This window comes from Lissotriton vulgaris, chromosome 8 (genome assembly GCF_964263255.1).
Source record: "Lissotriton vulgaris chromosome 8, aLisVul1.2, whole genome shotgun sequence".
NCBI classification, from domain to species: domain Eukaryota; kingdom Metazoa; phylum Chordata; class Amphibia; order Caudata; family Salamandridae; genus Lissotriton; species Lissotriton vulgaris.
The window spans coordinates 1254919478-1254934037 of record NC_141696.1 but is presented as its reverse complement, the minus strand read 5'-3'; positions in this window follow the sequence as shown (position 1 = coordinate 1254934037).

The following is a 14560-nucleotide window of genomic DNA, read 5'->3' as shown; positions in this document are numbered from 1 at the left end:
TCGGCAAATATCAGGCGGACGGCTCTTCCGCCGAGATTGCACCACTCCAGAATCATCAGGAGGCCATGGGGAAAGATTCACTGCCCTCGTATGTGGAGCAACAGCAGTGGATTGAAGGCATGCGGTTGGTGGAGGCTCAGTGGGAGCTTCATCGTTAGCAGCCAGCAAGTGCACTCTTAATCTGAGTAGGGACAAAAGGACACTACAACTCCCAGAATTCAATGCGTAAAAATGTGCAATTAATCAGGAGTTGGGCGTCGCCCGAGCACGAACTTCCCACAAGCCTTTGAAAAAGGGGAAACTTGAAACGCGTCAGGCACTGTGGAAAGCTGCTTTAATCTGCCCACGAACTTTTGCAAGCCTGTACTGATTATAAAGGATGGTAACCTTTTGCTGTTGGTCTCGTGTGTGTCTCTCTAGGTGAGCAACCTTCATATCGGCAAATATCAGGCGGACGGCTCTTCCGCTGAGATTGCACCACTCCAGAATCATCAGGAGGCTATGGGGAAAGATTCACTGCCCTCGTATGTGGAGCAACAGCAGTGGATTGAAGGCATGCGGTTGGTGGGGGCTCAGTGGGAGCTTCATCGTTAGCAGCCAGCAAGTGCACTCTTAATTTGAGTAGGGACAAAAGGACACTACAACTCCCAGAATTCAATGCATAAAAATGTGCAATTAATCAGGACTTGGGCGTCGCCCGAGCACGAACTTCCCACAAGCCTTTGAAAAAGGGGAAACTTGAAACGCGTCAGGCACTGTGGAAAGCTGCTTTAATCTGCCCACAAACTTTTGCAAGCCTGTACTGATTATAAAGGATGGTAACCTTTTGCTGTTGGTCTCGTGTGTGTCTCTCTAGGTGAGCAACCTTCATATCGGCAAATATCAGGCGGACGGCTCTTCCGCCGAGATTGCTCCACTCCAGAATCATCAGGAGGCCATGGGGAAAGATTCACTGCCCTCGTATGTGGAGCAACAGCAGTGGATTGAAGGCATGCGGTTGGTGGGGGCTCAGTGGGAGCTTCATGGTTAGCAGCCAGCAAGTGCACTCTTAATCTGAGTAGGGACAAAAGGACACTACAACTCCCAGAATTCAATGCATAAAAATGTGCAATTAATCAGGAGTTGGGCGTCGCCCGAGCACGTACTTCCCACAAGCCTTTGAAAAAGGGGAAACTTGAAACGCGTCAGGCACTGTGGAAAGCTGCTTTAATCTGCCCACAAACTTTTGCAAGCCTGTACTGATTATAAAGGATGGTAACCTTTCGCTGTTGGTCTCGTGTGTGTCTCTCTAGGTGAGCAACCTTCATATCGGCAAATATCAGGCGGACGGCTCTTCCGCCGAGATTGCACCACTCCAGAATCATCAGGAGGCCATGGGGAAAGATTCACAGCCCTCGTATGTGGAGCAACAGCAGTGGATTGAAGGCATGCGGTTGGTGGGGGCTCAGTGGGAGCTTCATCGTTAGCAGCCAGCAAGTGCACTCTTAATCTGAGTAGGAACAAAAGGACACTACAACTCCCAGAATTCAATGCGTAAAAATGTGCAATTAATCAGGAGTTGGGCGTCGCCCGAGCACGAACTTCCCACAAGCCTTTGAAAAAGGGGAAACTTGAAACGCGTCAGGCACTGTGGAAAGCTGCTTTAATCTGCTCACAAACTTTTGCAAGCCTGTACTGATTATAAAGGATGGTAACCTTTTGCTGTTGGTCTCGTGTGTGTCTCTCTAGGTGAGCAACCTTCATATCGGCAAATATCAGGCGGACGGCTCTTCCACCGAGATTGCACCACTCCAGAATCATCAGGAGGCCATGGGGAAAGATTCACTGCCCTCGTATGTGGAGCAACAGCAGTGGATTGAAGGCATGCGGTTGGTGGGGGCTCAGTGGGAGCTTCATCGTTAGCAGCCAGCAAGTGCACTCTTAATCTGAGTAGGGACAAAAGGACACTACAACTCCCAGAATTCAATGCGTAAAAATGTGCAATTAATCAGGAGTTGGGCGTCGCCCGAGCACGAACTTCCCACAAGCCTTTGAAAAAGGGGAAACTTGAAACGCGTCAGGTACTGTGGAAAGCTGCTTTAATCTGCCCACGAACTTTTGCAAGCCTGTACTGATTATAAAGGATGGTAACCTTTAGCTGTTGGTCTCGTGTGTGTCTCTCTAGGTGAGCAACCTTCATATCGGCAAATATCAGGCGGACGGCTCTTCCGCCGAGATTGCACCACTCCAGAATCATCAGGAGGCCATGGGGAAAGATTCACTGCCCTCGTATGTGGAGCAACAGCAGTGGATTGAAGGCATGCGGTTGGTGGGGGCTCAGTGGGAGCTTCATGGTTAGCAGTCAGCAAGTGCAGTCTTAATCTGAGTAGGGACAAAAGGACACTACAACTCCCAGAATTCAATGCGTAAAAATGTGCAATTAATCAGGAGTTGGGCGTCGCCCGAGCACGTACTTCCCACAAGCCTTTGAAAAAGGGGAAACTTGAAACGGGTCAGGCACTGTGGAAAGCTGCTTTAATCTGCCCACAAACTTTTGCAAGCCTGTACTGATTATAAAGGATGGTAACCTTTTGCTGTTGGTCTCGTGTGTGTCTCTCTAGGTGAGCAACCTTCATATCGGCAAATATCAGGCGGACGGCTCTTCCGCCGAGATTGCACCACTCCAGAATCATCAGGAGGCCATGGGGAAAGATTCACTGCCCTCGTATGTGGAGCAACAGCAGTGGATTGAAGGCATGCGTTTGGTGGGGGCTCAGTGGGAGCTTCATCGTTAGCAGCCAGCAAGTGCACTCTTAATCTGAGTAGGGACAAAAGGACACTACAACTCCCAGAATTCAATGCGTAAAAATGTGCAATTAATCAGGAGTTGGGCGTCGCCGGAGCACGAACTTCCCACAAGCCTTTGAAAAAGGGGAAACTTGAAACGCGTCAGGCACTGTGGAAAGCTGCTTTAATCTGCCCAGGAACTTTTGCAAGCCTGTACTGATTATAAAGGATGGTAACCTTTTGCTGTTGGTCTCGTTTGTGTTTTTTAGGTGAGCAACCTTCAAATCAGCAAATATAAGGCGGACGGCTCTTCCGCCGAGATTGCACCACTCCAGAATCATCAGGAGGCCATGGGGAAAGATTCACTGCCCTCGTATGTGGAGCAACAGCAGTGGATTGAAGGCATGCGGTTGGTGGGGGCTCAGTGGGAGCTTCATCGTTAGCAGCCAGCAAGTGCACTCTTAAACTGAGTAGGGACAAAAGGACACTACAACTCCCAGAACTCAATGCGTAAAAATGTGCAATTAATCAGGAGTTGGGCGTCGCCCGAGCACGAAGTTCCCACAAGCCTTTGAAAAAGGGGAAACTTGAAACGCGTCAGGCACTGTGGAAAGCTGCTTTAATCTGTCCACGAACTTTTGCAAGCCTGTACTGATTATAAAGGATGGTAACCTTTTGCTGTTGGTCTCGTGTGTGTCTCTCTAGGTGAGCAACCTTCATATCGGCAAATATCAGGCGGACGGCTCTTCCGCCGAGATTGCACCACTCCAGAATCATCAGGAGGCCATGGGGAAAGATTCACTGCCCTCGTATGTGGAGCAACAGCAGTGGATTGAAGGCATGCGGTTGGTGGGGGCTCAGTGGGAGCTTCATCGTTAGCAGCCAGCAAGTGCACTCTTAATCTGAGTATGGACAAAAGGACACTACAACTCCCAGAATTCAATGCGTAAAAATGTGCAATTAATCAGGAGTTGGGCGTCGCCCGAGCACGAACTTCCCACAAGCCTTTGAAAAAGGGGAAACTTGAAACGCGTCAGGCACTGTGGAAAGCTGCTTTAATCTGCCCACGAACTTTTGCAAGCCTGTACTGATTATAAAGGATGGTAACCTTTTGCTGTTGGTCTCGTGTGTGTCTCTCTAGGTGAGCAACCTTCATATCGGCAAATATCAGGCGGACGGCTCTTCCGCTGAGATTGCACCACTCCAGAATCATCAGGAGGCCATGGGGAAAGATTCACTGCCCTCGTATGTGGAGCAACAGCAGTGGATTGAAGGCATGCGGTTGGTGGGGGCTCAGTGGGAGCTTCATTGTTAGCAGCCAGCAAGTGCACTCTTAATTTGAGTAGGGACAAAAGGACACTACAACTCCCAGAATTCAATGCGTAAAAATGTGCAATTAATCAGGACTTGGGCGTCGCCCGAGCACGAACTTCCCACAAGCCTTTGAAAAAGGGGAAACTTGAAACGCGTCAGGCACTGTGGAAAGCTGCTTTAATCTGCCCACAAACTTTTGCAAGCCTGTACTGATTATAAAGGATGGTAACCTTTTGCTGTTGGTCTCGTGTGTGTCTCTCTAGGTGAGCAACCTTCATATCGGCAAATATCAGGCGGACGGCTCTTCCGCCGAGATTGCACCACTCCAGAATCATCAGGAGGCCATGGGGAAAGATTCACTGCCCTCGTATGTGGAGCAACAGCAGTGGATTGAAGGCATGCGGTTGGTGGGGGCTCAGTGGGAGCTTCATCGTTAGCAGCCAGCAAGTGCACTCTTAATTTGAGTAGGGACAAAAGGACACTACAACTCCCAGAATTCAATGCATAAAAATGTGCAATTAATCAGGACTTGGGCGTCGCCCGAGCACGAACTTCCCACAAGCCTTTGAAAAAGGGGAAACTTGAAACGCGTCAGGCACTGTGGAAAGCTGCTTTAATCTGCCCACAAACTTTTGCAAGCCTATACTGATTATAAAGGATGGTAACCTTTTGTTGTTGGTCTCGTGTGTGTCTCTTTATGTGAGCAACCTTCATATCGGCAAATATCAGGCGGACGGCTCTTCCGCCGAGATTGCACCACTCCAGAATCATCAGGAGGCCATGGGGAAAGATTCACTGCCCTCGTATGTGGAGCAACAGCAGTGGATTGAAGGCATGCGGTTGGTGGGGGCTCAGTGGGAGCTTCATGGTTAGCAGCCAGCAAGTGCACTCTTAATCTGAGTAGGGACAAAAGGACACTACAACTCCCAGAATTCAATGCGTAAAAATGTGCAATTAATCAGGAGTTGGGCGTCACCCGAGCACGAACTTCCCACAAGCCTTTGAAAAAGGGGAAACTTGAAACGCGTCAGGCACCGTGGAAAGCTGCTTTAATCTGCCCACGAACTTTTGCAAGCCTGTACTGATTATAAAGGATGGTAACCTTTTGCTGTTGGTCTCGTGTGTGTCTCTCTAGGTGAGCAACCTTCATATCGGCAAATACCAGGCGGACGGCTCTTCCGCCGAGATTGCACCACTCCAGAATCATCGGGAGGCCATGGGGAAAGACTCACTGCCCTCGTATGTGGAGCAACAGCAGTGGATTGAAGGCATGCGATTGGTGGGGGCTCAGTGGGAGCTTCATCGTTAGCAGCCAGCAAGTGCACTCTTAATCTGAGTAGGGACAAAAGGACACTACAACTCCCAGAATTCAATGCGTAAAAATGTGCAATTAATCAGGAGTTGGGCGTCGCCCGAGCACGAACTTCCCACAAGCCTTTGAAAAAGGGGAAACTTGAAACGCGTCAGGCACTGTGGAAAGCTGCTTTAATCTGCCCACGAACTTTTGCAAGCCTGTACTGATTATAAAGGATAGTAACCTTTTGCTGTTGGTCTCGTGTGTGTGTGTCTCTAGGTGAGCAACCTTCATATCGGCAAATATCAGGCGGACGGCTCTTCCGCCGAGATTGCACCACTCCAGAATCAGCAGGAGGCCATGGGGAAAGATTCACTGCCCTCGTATGTGGAGCAACAGCAGTGGATTGAAGGCATGCGGTTGGTGGGGGCTCAGTGGGAGCTTCATTGTTAGCAGCCAGCAAGTGCACTCTTAATTTGAGTAGGGACAAAAGGACACTACAACTCCCAGAATTCAATGCGTAAAAATGTGCAATTAATCAGGACTTGGGCGTCGCCCGAGCACGAACTTCCCACAAGCCTTTGAAAAAGGGGAAACTTGAAACGCGTCAGGCACTGTGGAAAGCTGCTTTAATCTGCCCACGAACTTTTGCAAGCCTGTACTGATTATAAAGGATGGTAACCTTTTGCTGTTGGTCTCGTGTGTGTCTCTCTAGGTGAGCAACCTTCATATCGGCAAATATCAGGCAGACGGCTCTTCCGCCGAGATTGCACCACTCCAGAATCATCAGGAGGCCATGGGGAAAGATTCACTGCCCTCGTATGTGGAGCAACAGCAGTGGATTGAAGGCATGCGGTTGGTGGGGGCTCAGTGGGAGCTTCATCGTTAGCAGCCAGCAAGTGCACTCTTAATTTGAGTAGGGACAAAAGGACACTACAACTCCCAGAATTCAATGCATAAAAATGTGCAATTAATCAGGACTTGGGCGTCGCCCGAGCACGAACTTCCCACAAGCCTTTGAAAAAGGGGAAATTTGAAACGCGTCAGGCACTGTGGAAAGCTGCTTTAATCTGCCCACAAACTTTTGCAAGCCTATACTGATTATAAAGGATGGTAACCTTTTGCTGTTGGTCTCGTGTGTGTCTCTCTAGGTGAGCAACCTTCATATCGGCAAATATCAGGCGGACAGCTCTTCCGCCGAGATTGCACCACTCCAGAATCATCAGGAGGCCATGGGGAAAGATTCACTGCCCTCGTATGTGGAGCAACAGCAGTGGATTGAAGGCATGCGGTTGGTGGGGGCTCAGTGGGAGCTTCATGGTTAGCAGCCAGCAAGTGCACTCTTAATCTGAGTAGGGACAAAAGGACACTACAACTCCCAGAATTCAATGCGTAAAAATGTGCAATTAATCAGGAGTTGGGCGTCGCCCGAGCACGTACTTCCCACAAGCCTTTGAAAAAGGGGAAACTTGAAACGCGTCAGGCACTGTGGAAAGCTGCTTTAATCTGCCCAGGAACTTTTGCAAGCCTGTACTGATTATAAAGGATGGTAACCTTTTGCTGTTGGTCTCGTGTGTGTCTCTCTAGGTGAGCAACCTTCATATCGGCAAATATCAGGCGGACGGCTCTTCCGCCGAGATTGCACCACTCCAGAATCATCAGGAGGCCATGGGGAAAGATTCACTGCCCTCGTATGTGGAGCAACAGCAGTGGATTGAAGGCATGCGGTTGGTGGGGGCTCAGTGGGAGCTTCATCGTTAGCAGCCAGCAAGTGCACTCTTCATCTGAGTAGGGACAAAAGGACACTACAACTCCCAGAATTCAATGCGTAAAAATGTGCAATTAATCAGGAGTTGGGCGTCACCCGAGCACGAACTTCCCACAAGCCTTTGAAAAAGGGGAAACTTGAAACGCGTCAGGCACTGTGGAAAGCTGCTTTAATCTGCCCACGAACTTTTGCAAGCCTGTACTGATTATAAAGGATGGTAACCTTTTGCTGTTGGTCTCGTGTGTGTCTCTCTAGGTGAGCAACCTTCATATCGGCAAATACCAGGCGGACGGCTCTTCCGCCGAGATTGCACCACTCCAGAATCATCGGGAGGCCATGGGGAAAGATTCACTGCCCTCGTATGTGGAGCAACAGCAGTGGATTGAAGGCATGCGATTGGTGGGGGCTCAGTGGGAGCTTCATCGTTAGCAGCCAGCAAGTGCACTCTTAATCTGAGTAGGGACAAAAGGACACTACAACTCCCAGAATTCAATGCGTAAAAATGTGCAATTAATCAGGAGTTGGGCGTCGCCCGAGCACGAACTTCCCACAAGCCTTTGAAAAAGGGGAAACTTGAAACGCGTCAGGCACTGTGGAAAGCTGCTTTAATCTGCCCACGAACTTTTGCAAGCCTGTACTGATTATAAAGGATAGTAACCTTTTGCTGTTGGTCTCGTGTGTGTGTCTCTAGGTGAGCAACCTTCATATCGGCAAATATCAGGCGGACGGCTCTTCCGCCGAGATTGCACCACTCCAGAATCAGCAGGAGGCCATGGGGAAAGATTCACTGCCCTCGTATGTGGAGCAACAGCAGTGGATTGAAGGCATGCGGTTGGTGGGGGCTCAGTGGGAGCTTCATCGTTAGCAGCCAGCAAGTGCACTCTTAATTTGAGTAGGGACAAAAGGACACTACAACTCCCAGAATTCAATGCGTAAAAATGTGCAATTAATCAGGACTTGGGCGTCGCCCGAGCACGAACTTCCCACAAGCCTTTGAAAAAGGGGAAACTTGAAACGCGTCAGGCACTGTGGAAAGCTGCTTTAATCTGCCCACGAACTTTTGCAAGCCTGTACTGATTATAAAGGATGGTAACCTTTTGCTGTTGGTCTCGTGTGTGTCTCTCTAGGTGAGCAACCTTCATATCGGCAAATATCAGGCGGACGGCTCTTCCGCCGAGATTGCACCACTCCTGAATCATCAGGAGGCCATGGGGAAAGATTCACTGCCCTCGTATGTGGAGCAACAGCAGTGGATTGAAGGCATGCGGTTGGTGGAGGCTCAGTGGGAGCTTCATCGTTAGCAGCCAGCAAGTGCACTCTTAATCTGAGTAGGGACAAAAGGACTCTACAACTCCCAGAATTCAATGCGTAAAAATGTGCAATTAATCAGGAGTTGGGCGTCACCCGAGCACGAACTTCCCACAAGCCTTTGAAAAAGGGGAAACTTGAAACGCGTCAGGCACTGTGGAAAGCTGCTTTAATCTGCCCACGAACTTTTGCAAGCCTGTACTGATTATAAAGGATGGTAACCTTTTGCTGTTGGTCTCGTGTGTGTCTCTCTAGGTGAGCAACCTTCATATCGGCAAATATCAGGCGGACGGCTCTTCCGCTGAGATTGCACCACTCCAGAATCATCAGGAGGCCATGGGGAAAGATTCACTGCCCTCGTATGTGGAGCAACAGCAGTGGATTGAAGGCATGCGGTTGGTGGGGGCTCAGTGGGAGCTTCATCATTAGCAGCCAGCAAGTGCACTCTTAATTTGAGTAGGGACAAAAGGACACTACAACTCCCAGAATTCAATGCATAAAAATGTGCAATTAATCAGGAGTTGGGCGTCGCCCGAGCACGAACTTCCCACAAGCCTTTGAAAAAGGGGAAACTTGAAACGCGTCAGGCACTGTGGAAAGCTGCTTTAATCTGCCCACAAACTTTTGCAAGCCTATACTGATTATAAAGGATGGTAACCTTTTGCTGTTGGTCTCGTGTGTGTCTCTCTAGGTGAGCAACCTTCATATCGGCAAATATCAGGCGGACGGCTCTTCCGCCGAGATTGCACCACTCCAGAATCATCAGGAGGCCATGGGGAAAGATTCACTGCCCTCGTATGTGGAGCAACAGCAGTGGATTGAAGGCATGCGGTTGGTGGGGGCTCAGTGGGAGCTTCATGGTTAGCAGCCAGCAAGTGCACTCTTAATCTGAGTAGGGACAAAAGGACACTACAACTCCCAGAATTCAATGCGTAAAAATGTGCAATTAATCAGGAGTTGGGCGTCGCCCGAGCACGTACTTCCCACAAGCCTTTGAAAAAGGGGAAACTTGAAACGCGTCAGGCACTGTGGAAAGCTGCTTTAATCTGCCCAGGAACTTTTGCAAGCCTGTACTGATTATAAAGGATGGTAACCTTTTGCTGTTGGTCTCGTGTGTGTCTCTCTAGGTGAGCAACCTTCATATCGGCAAATATCAGGCGGACGGCTCTTCCGCCGAGATTGCACCACTCCAGAATCATCAGGAGGCCATGGGGAAAGATTCACTGCCCTTGTATGTGGAGCAACAGCAGTGGATTGAAGGCATGCGGTTGGTGGGGGCTCAGTGGGAGCTTCATGGTTAGCAGTCAGCAAGTGCAGTCTTAATCTGAGTAGGGACAAAAGGACACTACAACTCCCAGAATTCAATGCGTAAAAATGTGCAATTAATCAGGAGTTGGGCGTCGCCCGAGCACATACTTCCCACAAGCCTTTGAAAAAGGGGAAACTTGAAACGCGTCAGGCACTGTGGAAAGCTGCTTTAATCTGCCCACAAACTTTTGCAAGCCTGTACTGATTATAAAGGATGGTAACCTTTTGCTGTTGGTCTCGTGTGTGTCTCTCTAGGTGAGCAACCTTCATATCGGCAAATACCAGGCGGACGGCTCTTCCGCCGAGATTGCACCACTCCAGAATCATCGGGAGGCCATGGGGAAAGATTCACTGCCCTCGTATGTGGAGCAACAGCAGTGGATTGAAGGCATGCGATTGGTGGGGGCTCAGTGGGAGCTTCATCGTTAGCAGCCAGCAAGTGCACTCTTAATCTCAGTAGGGACAAAAGGACACTACAACTCCCAGAATTCAATGCGTAAAAATGTGCAATTAATCAGGAGTTGGGCGTCGCCCGAGCACGAACTTCCCACAAGCCTTTGAAAAAGGGGAAACTTGAAACGCGTCAGGCACTGTGGAAAGCTGCTTTAATCTGCCCACGAACTTTTGCAAGCCTGTACTGATTATAAAGGATAGTAACCTTTTGCTGTTGGTCTCGTGTGTGTGTCTCTAGGTGAGCAACCTTCATATCGGCAAATATCAGGCGGACGGCTCTTCCGCCGAGATTGCACCACTCCAGAATCAGCAGGAGGCCATGGGGAAAGATTCACTGCCCTCGTATGTGGAGCAACAGCAGTGGATTGAAGGCATGCGGTTGGTGGGGGCTCAGTGGGAGCTTCATCGTTAGCAGCCAGCAAGTGCACTCTTAATTTGAGTAGGGACAAAAGGACACTACAACTCCCAGAATTCAATGCGTAAAAATGTGCAATTAATCAGGACTTGGGCGTCGCCCGAGCACGAACTTCCCACAAGCCTTTGAAAAAGGGGAAACTTGAAACGCGTCAGGCACTGTGGAAAGCTGCTTTAATCTGCCCACGAACTTTTGCAAGCCTGTACTGATTATAAAGGATGGTAACCTTTTGCTGTTGGTCTCGTGTGTGTCTCTCTAGGTGAGCAACCTTCATATCGGCAAATATCAGGCGGACGGCTCTTCCGCCGAGATTGCACCACTCCAGAATCATCAGGAGGCCATGGGGAAAGATTCACTGCCCTCGTATGTGGAGCAACAGCAGTGGATTGAAGGCATGCGGTTGGTGGAGGCTCAGTGGGAGCTTCATCGTTAGCAGCCAGCAAGTGCACTCTTAATCTGAGTAGGGACAAAAGGACTCTACAACTCCCAGAATTCAATGCGTAAAAATGTGCAATTAATCAGGAGTTGGGCGTCACCCGAGCACGAACTTCCCACAAGCCTTTGATAAAGGGGAAACTTGAAACGCGTCAGGCACTGTGGAAAGCTGCTTTAATCTGCCCACGAACTTTTGCAAGCCTGTACTGATTATAAAGGATGGTAACCTTTTGCTGTTGGTCTCGTGTGTGTCTCTCTAGGTGAGCAACCTTCATATCGGCAAATATCAGGCAGACGGCTCTTCCGCCAAGATTGCACCACACCTGAATCATTAGGAGGCCATGGGGAAAGATTCACTGCCCTCGTATGTGGAGCAACAGCAGTGGATTGAAGGCATGCGGTTGGTGGGGGCTCAGTGGGAGCTTCATCGTTAGCAGGCAGCAAGTGATCTCTTAATCTGAGTAGGGACAAAAGGACACTACAACTCCCAGAATTCAATGCGTAAAAATGTGCAATCAATCAGGAGTTGGGCGTCGCCCGAGCGCAAACTTCCCACAAGCCTTTGAAAAAGGGGAAACTTGAAACGCGTCAGGCACTGTGGAAAGCTGCTTTAATCTGCCCACTAACCTTTGCAAGCCTGTACTGATTATAAAGGATGGTAACCTTTAGCTGTTGGTCTCGTGTGTGTCTCTCTAGGTGAGCAACCTTCATATCGGCAAATATCAGGCGGACGGCTCTTCCGCCGAGATTGCACCACTCCAGAATCATCAGGAGGCCATGGGGAAAGATTCACTGCCCTTGTATGTGGAGCAACAGCAGTGGATTGAAGGCATGCGGTTGGTGGGGGCTCAGTGGGAGCTTCATGGTTAGCAGTCAGCAAGTGCAGTCTTAATCTGAGTAGGGACAAAAGGACACTACAACTCCCAGAATTCAATGCGTAAAAATGTGCAATTAATCAGGAGTTGGGCGTCGCCCGAGCACGTACTTCCCACAAGCCTTTGATAAAGGGGAAACTTGAAACGCGTCAGGCACTGTGGAAAGCTGCTTTAATCTGCCCACGAACTTTTGCAAGCCTGTACTGATTATAAAGGATGGTAACCTTTTGCTGTTGGTCTCGTGTGTGTCTCTCTAGGTGAGCAACCTTCATATCGGCAAATATCAGGCAGACGGCTCTTCCGCCAAGATTGCACCACACCTGAATCATTAGGAGGCCATGGGGAAAGATTCACTGCCCTCGTATGTGGAGCAACAGCAGTGGATTGAAGGCATGCGGTTGGTGGGGGCTCAGTGGGAGCTTCATCGTTAGCAGGCAGCAAGTGATCTCTTAATCTGAGTAGGGACAAAAGGACACTACAACTCCCAGAATTCAATGCGTAAAAATGTGCAATCAATCAGGAGTTGGGCGTCGCCCGAGCGCAAACTTCCCACAAGCCTTTGAAAAAGGGGAAACTTGAAACGCGTCAGGCACTGTGGAAAGCTGCTTTAATCTGCCCACTAACTTTTGCAAGCCTGTACTGATTATAAAGGATGGTAACCTTTAGCTGTTGGTCTCGTGTGTGTCTCTCTAGGTGAGCAACCTTCATATCGGCAAATATCAGGCGGACGGCTCTTCCGCCGAGATTGCACCACTCCAGAATCATCAGGAGGCCATGGGGAAAGATTCACTGCCCTTGTATGTGGAGCAACAGCAGTGGATTGAAGGCATGCGGTTGGTGGGGGCTCAGTGGGAGCTTCATGGTTAGCAGTCAGCAAGTGCAGTCTTAATCTGAGTAGGGACAAAAGGACACTACAACTCCCAGAATTCAATGCGTAAAAATGTGCAATTAATCAGGAGTTGGGCGTCGCCCGAGCACGTACTTCCCACAAGCCTTTGAAAAAGGGGAAACTTGAAACGGGTCAGGCACTGTGGAAAGCTGCTTTAATCTGCCCACAAACTTTTGCAAGCCTGTACTGATTATAAAGGATGGTAACCTTTTGCTGTTGGTCTCGTGTGTGTCTCTCTAGGTGAGCAACCTTCATATCGGCAAATATCAGGCGGACGGCTCTTCCGCCGAGATTGCACCACTCCAGAATCATCAGGAGGCCATGGGGAAAGATTCACTGCCCTCGTATGTGGAGCAACAGCAGTGGATTGAAGGCATGCGATTGGTGGGGGCTCAGTGGGAGCTTCATCGTTAGCAGCCAGCAAGTGCACTCTTAATCTGAGTAGGGACAAAAGGACACTACAACTCCCAGAATTCAATGCGTAAAAATGTGCAATTAATCAGGAGTTGGGCGTCGCCCGAGCACGAACTTCCCACAAGCCTTTGAAAAAGGGGAAACTTGAAACGCGTCAGGCACCGTGGAAAGCTGCTTTAATCTGCCCACGAACTTTTGCAAGCCTGTACTGATTATAAAGGATGGTAACCTTTTGCTGTTCGTCTCATGTGTGTCTCTCTAGGTGAGCAACCTTCATATCGGCAAATATCAGGCGGACGGCTCTTCCGCTGAGATTGGACCACTCCAGAATCAGCAGGAGGCCATGGGGAAAGATTCACTGCCCTCGTATGGGGAGCAACAGCAGTGGATTGAAGGCATGCGGTTGGTGGGGGCTCAGTGGGAGCTTCATCGTTAGCAGCCAGCAAGTGCACTCTTAATCTGAGTAGGGACAAAAGGACACTACAATTCCCAGAATTCAATGCGTAAAAATGTGCAATTAATCAGGAGTTGGGCGTCGCCGGAGCACGAACTTCCCACAAGCCTTTGAAAAAGGGGAAACTTGAAACGCGTCAGGCACTGTGGAAAGCTGCTTTAATCTGCCCAGGAACTTTTGCAAGCCTGTACTGATTATAAAGGATGGTAACCTTTTGCTGTTGGTCTCGTGTGTGTCTCTTTAGGTGAGCAACCTTCAAATCAGCAAATATCAGGCGGACAGCTCTTCCGCCGAGATTGCACCACTCCAGAATCATCAGGAGGCCATGGGGAAAGATTCACTGCCCTCGTATGTGGAGCAACAGCAGTGGATTGAAGGCATGCCGTTGGTGGGGGCTCAGTGGGAGCTTCATCGTTAGCAGCCAGCAAGTGCACTCTTAAACTGAGTAGGGACAAAAGGACACTACAACTCCCAGAATTCAATGCGTAAAAATGTGCAATTAATCAGGAGTTGGGCGTCGCCCGAGCACGAAGTTCCCACAAGCCTTTGAAAAAGGGGAAACTTGAAACGCGTCAGGCACTGTGGAAATCTGCTTTAATCTGCCCACGAACTTTTGCAAGCCTGTACTGATTATAAAGGATGGTAACCTTTTGCTGTTGGTCTCGTGTGTGTCTCTCTAGGTGAGCAACCTTCATATCGGCAAATATCAGGCGGACGGCTCTTCCGCCGAGATTGCACCACTCCAGAATCATCAGGAGGCCATGGGGCAAGATTCACTGCCCTCGTATGTGGAGCAACAGCAGTGGATTGAAGGCATGCGGTTGGTGGGGGCTCAGTGGGAGCTTCATCGTTAGCAGCCAGCAAGTG